The sequence below is a fragment of the Solanum lycopersicum genome, chromosome 7 (assembly GCF_036512215.1).
Source record: "Solanum lycopersicum chromosome 7, SLM_r2.1".
In the NCBI taxonomy this organism is placed as follows: Eukaryota; Viridiplantae; Streptophyta; class Magnoliopsida; order Solanales; family Solanaceae; genus Solanum; species Solanum lycopersicum.
Window position 1 is genome coordinate 49,502,232 of NC_090806.1, and position 10,237 is coordinate 49,512,468.

General features: G+C 36.3%; 1 pseudogene; it reads right to left on the reverse strand.

The window, feature by feature from the left end:
* Nucleotides 1-5,713: 5,713 nt before the first annotated feature.
* On the reverse strand, nucleotides 5,714-8,221 carry LOC101259765 (disease resistance protein RPP13-like; annotated as a pseudogene).
* Nucleotides 8,222-10,237: the final 2,016 nt, after the last annotated feature.

Genomic DNA, 10,237 nt, shown 5'->3' on the forward strand with positions numbered 1-10,237 from the left:
GCTATCTGAGTAAAGAATCTTCTCGCTCTGCTTCTTGACCAATTCCTCCAGATAATCTGTCAGCCATATCATCTCTTTCCCAGCTTCAACTATTGCCACATACTCAGCTTCAGCAGATGAAAGAGAAACACACATCTGAAGCGTGGACATCCAACTCACTGCTGTTCCACCTATGGTGTAAATGTACCTGGATGTACTCTTGCTCGAGTCAACATCCCCACCAAGATCAGCATCCACAAAACCCTGTAGAGTCACATTTCCTTTGCCAAAACAAAGTGAAGTACTGGATGTACCTCTCAGTTATCTCAGAAGCCACTTCACATCTTCCCAATGCTCTTTCCTAGGGTTCGTCATGTACCTGCTAACAACTCCCACTGCATGTACTATATCAGGTCTAGTGCAGACCATATCATACATCAAACTACCAACTGCTGAAGCATATGGAACAAGTGTCATATGATCACGCTCCTCGGTAGTCTTGGGGGACTGCTCCTTTGACAATTTAAAGTGATTTTCCAATGGAGTAGTCTTGGGTTTAGCATCATTAACCCTGAATCTGCTCAGCAACTTCTCAATGTACAACTCTTGAGATAGATTTAAAGTGCCAACAGATCTATCCCGAGAAATCTTCATCCCCAAAATCTGCTTTGCTGGACCCAAATCATTCATCTCAAACGTTGTAGACAACCTTGTCTTCAGATTGTTAATCTCCCTCATACTAGATCCTGCAATCAACATATCATCCACATACAAGAGTAGAAAGACATATGAATCAGTGTATTTCTTGAAGTAACAACAAAGATCCTTTTCAGCTTTACAGAACCCACTCTTGGTCATGAAGGAGTCAAACTTCTTATACCACTGCCTTGGTGCTTGCTTTAGTCCATACAAGCTCCTGGTGAGCTTGCACACCATGTGTTCCTTGCCTGGAACTACAAATCCTTCCGATTGCTGCATATAGATCTCTTTGTCCAGATCTCCATGTAAAAACGTTGTTTTTACATCCATTTGCTCTAGATGCAAATTCACCGATGCAACAATACTCAACAGAATTCGAATAGAGGTTAACTTCACAAAAGGAGATAATATTTCAGCATAATTAATACCTTTCCTTTGTGAATTTCCTTTAATCACTAAACGAGCCTTGAACCTTCTTTTGTCATCTGGTTCATTCTTGATTCTGAATACCCACTTATTCAGCAAAGCTCTCTTTCCTGCAGGTAACTCAGTCAACACTCATGTGTCGTTCTTCTCAAGTGACCCCATCTCATCATCCAGGCTTGCTCCCACTTGATCGAATCCTCCACCTGTAGGGCCTCATCAAAAGACTCTGGTTTCCCCTCATCAGTCAGCAATAGATAGTGTAATGAAGGTGAATACCTATCTGGTACCCTGATGGTTCTGGATGATCTCCTTAACACCTGCTCAGGTGTAACTTGCTCCACTTCATATTCTTCAATAGGAGTTGGTTGAGTATCTGCTTCGACATCTCTGGGGTTACTTTTCTCCAACTCAACCTCAACTCCCACTTGCTTTGTAGTCTCTAGAACCTTCTGCTCTCTGTCCTTGTACAGGACAGACTCATCATATGTCATGTCACAATGTCTCAGGATCTTTCTGTTCTTGTCATCCCAAAATCTGTAACCAAGCAAATCAGAACCATAGCCTATGAAGTAACACTTCACAGCCTTGGCATCAATCTTATCTCTCTTTTCTTGATTAACATGAACATAAGTAGTGCAACCAAAAGTCCTCAAGTGTGAGTACTTGAGTTCTTTTCCTATCCATACCTCCTCTAGAATCTTGAACCCTAAAGGAACCGATGGTCCCCTGTTGATCAAGTATGCCGTTGTGCTCACAACATCCACCCAAAGTGTTTTGGGCAGCCCACAGTGTATCCTCATACTCCTTGCATGCTCATTCAATGTTCTGTTCATCCTCTCAACAATTCCATTCTGCCTTGCCTTACCAGGAACTGTTCTCATCAATCTGATTCCCTCAGTTGCACAAAATGCCTTGAACTCTGATTTGTCATACTCTCCTCCATTGTCAGACCTTAGGCATTTGACTTTCAAACCGGTCTGATTCTCAACTTCAGCTTTCCACTTCTTGAAAGTTGCAAACACATCTGACTTATGCTTCAAAAAGTAAACGCATACCTTTCGGATGAAATCATCAATGAAGGTAACATAGAATCTGGATCCTCCAAGTGATGATACTGGAGATGGTCCCCAAACATCTGTATGGACCATTTCCAACCGCAATTTCTTTGGATCTCTAAGAGTCTTTGTGAAGCTTACTCTTTTCTGTTTGCCCATAACACAGCTCTCGCAAAGACCTATATCAATAGACTTCAGACCCTCTAATGCTCCTTTTGCAACCAATATCTTCATTCTCTTAGCACTCATGTGTCCAAGTTTGTTGTGCCACAAACATGAACCGGAAGAACCTTCACCAACAACAGCTATGTTAATACACCCTACAGTAGTGTATAAGGTTCCAGATTTGGTGCCACGAGCTACTACCATAGCACCTTTCACGATCTTCCATGAACCTTTCCCAAACTCTGCTGCATATCCCGTGCTATACAACTAACCAACATAGATCAAATTTTTCTTGATCCCAGGAATATATCTGACATCCTCCAATGTCCACTGGTTTCCCGAGGTGGTCTTTACGCAAACATCCCCCTTTCCTTCAATCTCTAAGGCTTTATTGTCAGTAAGATATACCTTTCCAAAATTTCCAGATTTGAAATTTTGGAACAACTCCTTGCTTGGAGACGAATGGAAAGATGCACCGGAATCCAAAATCCATGATTCGATCGGGTTGTTCACAATAAGGATTAGAGCATCCCCAATGTCCTCTGCTGAATTTACAGAAATATTGTCATCTCCAAATTTCTGATTCTGTTTCTTCTTTGGCTTTGTACAAATCGTCTGAAAGTGCCCTTTTTCTCCACAGTTCCAACAAGTCACGTTTGATCTGTTCGGGGATTTTCCTTGATTCTTTGATTTTGATCGACTATGTTGATTTTGGCCTTTCGTCTTACTTCTCCCCCTTCAGTCAACGCTGAGAGCACTGCCCGATAAATCTCTCACTTCTCGTTTGCGAATACTTTCGCTAAGAACAACATCACGGATTTCATCAAACTTCAGTTTCTCAGATCCACGGGAACTGCTAATCGCAGCAACAACAGTATCCCAAGACTCGGGCAGAGATGACATCATAATCAACGCCTTAATTTTATCTTCAAAATTAATATCCACAGAATTGAGTTGACTCACAATGATATTGAACTTATTTATATGATCAGAAATGGATCCATTCTCAGACATCTATAAATTGAACAATCTACGCATGAAATATACATTGTTTATGGCCGATGGTTTTTCATACATGTTTGACAGTACCTTCAATAGACCGGATGTAGTCTTCTCCTTCACGATGTTGAATGCCATGTTTCTTGATAAAGTCAACCGGATCAACCCTAGAGCCTGACGATCCTTGAGTTTCCACTTCTCCTCCGTCATGGATTCCGGCTTCACCCCAGTCAATGGTTCGTGAAGATCTTTCTGATACATATAATCTTCGATCTGCATCTTTCAGAAACTGAAATCGGATCCATCAAATTTCTCGATTCCAAGCTTCGAACTATCCATCTTCAGTGATCGTGTTGAATCTCCTTAGCTCTGATACCAGTTGTTAGGATCGAATTCACGCACACATACTTGATGAATGAAGAACACAAGAACTTTCAAGAGAAAGAGATGAGAGATCTAGAGAGAGAAAGAGAAAACCCAATATTTCGTGGTAACACCCAGTGAGTAAACTTCCACGGCGGTGGGGTATATATATTAATAAATCAGAGTATTTTTGGTTACAGAGAATAAATAGTAAAACCTAACAAAGTGAACCAAATACCAAAGAGATTAACTTTATTTGCAATGGAAATGTGTCCACTTGCACTAAGTTTGGCTTTTGTTGTTGAAGCATTACAAATTGTGACACCAAATCAAGGTTATAATTACTACATAACATCTTCTTATCCTAATGATAGTTAGGTACGAGCTAATCTTCATCTTATGAGTTAGTTTTTGAAGTTGAGCTAGATATAACCAGACTCATGAATAATTCACGTGTTCCTTGTTTGACCAATATTAAGCCCCCATATTATATTGTCCACGTATCAAATATCATCTTCTAAGTATGACACATTGATTTAGAGAATGTGTTGTTAACTCTTAGCAAATAATTTTCATTCATTTTAGAAAATCAATGCACATTTTCAATGTCTTTGCGCTACCTACCCTAGACATAGTTGAAATTTAAGAACACATATAATAGCTACGTCATGTTCATGAAACTACTGTAAGTTGTAATGAAATTTTAGTAGGTGTAATAGGATCTTAGTTTAGTTAATTTGTGCCTTTGAGATTTTGATCATAATCTAGATAGATACTCGTGTCTTATCCAAATTTGTATATACTTTATATACACAAGCGAAATTCTAAACTTTGTGCAAAATATGCATATTTTATATCGATTTTACTTTATTTTTGTACACATTTTTTTACTATATATAGAGAAAAGTCTATAAATAGGAAGAGGGGGCTATATTATTGGAAAGCAAGTTAGATAATGGGAGATAGAGATATGCAGTCATATACATAATTAAAGAGTGTGCTCATTTATGTTTTTTACTAGTCTTTAAACATATACGTTAGAAATAATGAATCATTGTCAATTTCATGGGATACACTTAAAAAATAGCGTTTATTTATGATAGAGATAGTTAATCATTAGTGGCATTAGAAAATTTAATAGATAAATAAAAATGAGAAAATGCATAAGTATCCTCTTCCCATGCCCGAAATCCTAGAGATGCACTTATACTATACTAAGGTCCTATTACCCCTTTGAAGTTATTTCATAAATAACTTTCTACCCCCTTTTGGCCTACATGGCACTAGCTTGACAAAAATTGTCAACATGCGCAGGGCCCACAAGATAGTTTCACGTAGGTTGAAAAGGGGTACACCGCCCAGACATTTTTTAATGTTTTTCTTTATACGTGTATTTTTTTATAGCCAATTTGTTTTTTGATTATTGAAATTTATATTTAGTACGTCTGATATAATAAAAGGTTTATTTTTCATGAAGTATTGAAAATATCAAACCTTCGACATCTGACACGAGTCATGTTATTTTTTGTGCAGAGTTATATTCTTATGTCAAACTTAAATATAAAAGGACTTAGACTTGAACTTAGCGGTATAAATTGACTTTTCTAATATCAATTAGATGATAATATTTTTAAATCAAATTATTGAAGACAATGATAATTTTAAATAAAACTATGACTGGGGATATTTTTGTTCATTTTACATAATTTAAGAACATTTCTATCTTTGTTCTGTTAATTAAGTCATCACAAAATCCAAAAAAGAAGTTGCATTCCAACACATGTTTCCACAGACTAAGAAAAGCTAAAAACAGAAAGAAATTAAACATGAAAAACCAAAACAGCCAATTAGTTGATTGATGGTTGGAGAAGCCAAGTTGATGAAAGGTGAATGTGCAACTTCTTCTCTGTTGATTTAACACAAATTTTATTAATAATTTATAAAAAAAGAAAAAGAGAAAATGAAGAAATGTTATATAGGATTGGGACTTGTTTGTATATTTACCTTTCCTATTATCAAATAAGACTTCATATATGTTTGAAATGCTTCATGTCTTTCATTCTCTCTGGAATCTCCTTTATATTTGAACAACGATGGATAAGAAGATCTTTAATGAGAGGAATTTCACTTGTAGCTAAATGCCATCTTTTTGGATTATGAAGACAAGTTAGATTAAGGAACTCGAGTTGACTGAAGCTGTTATCACTGCACGTTATTTGTTTTCCTTCATAAGCATATTCTAGTATGAGATTCCTTAGGTTTGGCAACATTCCCATAATAGGCATCGGAACTTCTGTCAGTCTTGAGTTCTTAAGAAGCATCATTGTGATGGAATTTGGAAACAGATAAGGCAGTTTCTCTATCTCCCTCTTAACCACAATTTCTGGAGTTTTTCACAACAATTAAGAAAATCAAGGGATGGTAATAATGGAGATGAGTTACCATACTCACCGAACAATCTGAGACTGGTAAGGTTTTTCAAACTTCTAATGTTGTTTAGGGAGTAAGATCTCTTAATATTATACATCTTTAATTCTCTAAGATTCACTAAATTAATAAGGTCAACATCTTTCCACTGATTACAACCAACACCTTTAAGAACTTGAAGACTAGTGAGTTTGTTTATATGTACTAGAGGTTCTGAATATGAAGAGACTAATGTCTTAAATATATTAGGTCAGCTGTCTTCGGGGTAGTTGGCTAAAGTATCCGCCATCATTTATAACACAAAGTGTCTATAGATTCTTGAGGTTTCCAATGGAGGAGGGAATACTACGGACACCTCTCAAGCTTAACAACTTGAGGTGGTACAAACTCCCTATGGAATAAGGTATAAAATCCCCATAATTAATATCCAATTACAACACATATATATGCCGGAACACATTTATATGTTTGAAAAGATCACAAAAATGTGTATCAAAAAACATAATTGACCTCAACTTTGAGTTAGAAAGATGATCAAGTGGTGAGAGGTACCTTTCTCCTTCACTATGAATGGCATGTCTGATACATGAAGAAGATTTCAAGTTCTTCTTGTATCATAAATGTCAAAGAAGTTTACCTCCAATGCCTTTTGTATCGCAAGATCTCGAAGTAAATCATGAATTTTACATTTAATAACTTTTTCCCAAAATGTATCCACCAGTTGAACCAAGCTTCGTCTTATCAGCTCATCCAAGTAGCCTTCAGCGACATCTTTTATTCTTTCTTGTCCTCTTTGTATGATGAAACCCTCTGCCATCCACAACTATATTATGTTGTCAGCGTCAATCATCAATTTTCTTCAAAAACACCAAAGTAGAGAAAACACTACTTCAGCGCAGCTGAAAAATCGTTGTAGCTTAATGATAGTATGTAGGAGATTTCAATAGAGTCTTCTTCAATGTCTTTCCAAAGGCAGTCTTTCACGTTTTGCCATTTGTCTAGCCCCCATCTATGCGGTAGTAGTCCACTCAATACAACAATTGCAAGAGGTAAGCCTCTACATTTTCCCACATATCCTTAGCTAGACTTTCCATCGCTTGAACCATTGCTTGAACATCAACTAGTTTCCAACAAAAGAGGTCACAACTTTCTTCTTGGCTTAGGAAACGAAGTTTATGGACAAAACCTCTGTTGTCTGCTCTTTCAGTGACGTCCTGGTTGCGCGTGGTAATAATAACTCTGCTGCCATTATTTCTATCCATAAATGTTCTTTTCAAACACTCCCATGCTTCTTTCTACCACACATCATCAACTACCACAAGGTATTTGCGTCCTTTTAATAGATCAAGAAGGTGATTTTTCTACATCTGTTTCTTCCATCTTTTCCAACAAATCTAGAGTTTCCTCGGCACAACCTTGGATGGATTTTATGATAGTTTTAAGAAGATCCATTGTGTTATACTATTGAGAAACACATATCCAAGCAAGTGTAGCAAAGCTTGAGACTATATTAGGATTGTTGTAGATGTTTTTTGCAAGCATCGTCTTACCTAATCCGCCCATGCCATAAATGGAAAGGACTGTTCGACGAGGGTCTGGTTTGAGAAGTTGAGCTAGCAATGTTTGTACAACATCCTGAAGTCCAACAAAAATGTAATCATGGTCATCTATATCTGAGGTAGTTCTCCTCAATGTTCTGACCTGATTACTTGTCCCTTCTCCACTGGTATTACTATTGATATATGTAATATCATAAGTCTCTCGTTTGCAAGAGATATCCTTAATTCGTTGCTTGAGTGGTTGTATATCATTGGCGACATTGTAGAATTTCATCTACTTACTACAGATGCAAGCGTAAACCTTGAGACAACTAGCACTTTTACCAGCCTCAAAACTTTAAGTCTCAAGTATAGCAACAACATCATTAGCAACAGTGTTGATTTCAAACACCCATTGTTGAATTCTATGATCTCCACTTTTCTTTTGTTCTGCATCTCTGAGGAAAGAGTGTATGTAATTTCATCTCTGAGACTTTTACGCAGGTAAACTTTTTTTATGAGGAAATCACCCAATTTTTGAACTGCAAATGACACAACTGCATCAGCCATATTTTCTATTGAAAAAAAGAGGGGTAGGTGTATGGAAACTAATATTTGGAATTGAGAGATGAATAATATTTTTATGATGAAATTCATTATTTAAAGCTTAAAAACAATCCGGAAAGATAATAGAATGCTAAGAAAAGTATAATTCTCTACTAACTGCAAGCCAAGAGTTTTAAATTGCATCACACAAGTTATGCTCAGTGTAGTGGTGAAGCTAAAGTTGCTGTTCAAGATTTAATATATATATATGAAAAATTAAATTTGTATAACTTTTATGTTCATAGTATAGTTTTTCAACGAAGAATGTCCTACAGAATACCTTGAGATATATGTGGCTACTGCTTCATTGGGAAAAGTTGTGTGTTTAGAAAAGAAATTATGTCCGAAGGCACCAAGTCCCCCAACCCAAACAACAACAACAACAAATAGAGTCTGGAGAGAGCAAAATGTATGCAAACCGCACCACTACCTCGTAGAGGTAAAGGTTGTTTCAAAAAAGCCCTTGACAATAAGTCTCCTGGGAAAATATCAGGATATTTTTGTACTTTGTGCTTTACTTAAAAAGACATACTATTATATTAGATGAAATTTTATTATTTAGAATAATTGGTTTTGATTGTTCCTTTTGTTATAAAATCAAGCTCATAAGAATATAATCATAAAGAGAAAAAGACAAGAGAAGTAGATAGAAGAAGAGGAATTTTCTTCTTATTCAAGTGTATGTAAGTCTCATTTTTCTATCATACAATAGTGAATGAACAATCCTATTTATAGAGTGAGAAATCACTCCAAAAGTCACCATATTAAGTATAATAATAAATAGATACATTCTTATCCAAAAAGGTTCATGAACCTAGTGAATATGGATGGTTGTCCATGTACCAACTTTAGGACTATCTACTTAATTCAATGTATTTATAACACTCCCCCTTGGATGTCCATAGATAATGTGCCTCATTAAAACCTTACTAGGAAAAACCCTGTGGGAAAAAACTCTAGTGAAGGAAAAAGAGAACACATATCTTTTGATACGCATTATTTGTTGCCTCATTAAAAACATAGCCAGGAAAATCCAGTGGGAAAAAACTAGGTCAAGGGAAAAAGAGTGCAACGCGTATTATACCCCCCTGATTAAAACATAACTTAAATTCTTATGATAATGTCTCCAATCTTCGTACATTGTGGTTGGTATATTCTTTTTCAAAGAAAAATCACACATTTCATTAATATGGTGTGTCATTTATCTCAGCCAGACGCACTTTCGACTTGCTTCATGGAGGACTTTTATTTTTGCATAGCAACATTTTCTTCATTGATCGCCAGGATATTATTGTGCCTCCACATGCAAACACATAGCGTGCTTGAGATAGAGTTTTATGCGGATCAGATAAATATTCTGCATCTGCGTAACCAATCAATTTTGTCTTGGATTCCTCGGAATAGAATAAACCCATAACTATGGTCCTTCGAGGGTATTCAGTCATGTGCTTAACACCATTTCAATGTCCTTTTATCGGGGAGAAACAGAATCTTGCCAGTAAATTTACTGCAAAATAAATATCTGCTTAAATATTGTTAGTAAGATGCACTAGTGCCCTGATTGCACCAAGATAGAGTTTCATCACCAAGAAACTCTTCATCCTTCTTTTGAGATCAAACCGAATCATCATTCATGTCAAGTGATCTCATAATCATTGGGGTACTCAATGAATGCGATTTATCCATATAAAATTGCATCAAAACTTTTCAGTGTATGTGCATTGTTAGACAAATATTTCATTTGTCAAATTATCAGTCTGTAGGTCAAGACAAAATTTTGTCTTACCAAGACCTTTTCATAAAAATACAAGGACAATTAGGGTCATTCTTTTGTACCATTTTTCTTCCTTTACTATTTCAATCCATATAAGGATTCTTGAAGTTTTACTGAAAAAGTTTCTTTCAAACTCTTATATGCTTTAGACACCTCGATTGTTTCAAGGATTTTCATATAACCTTCATTGTCTAGCTAGACATTAC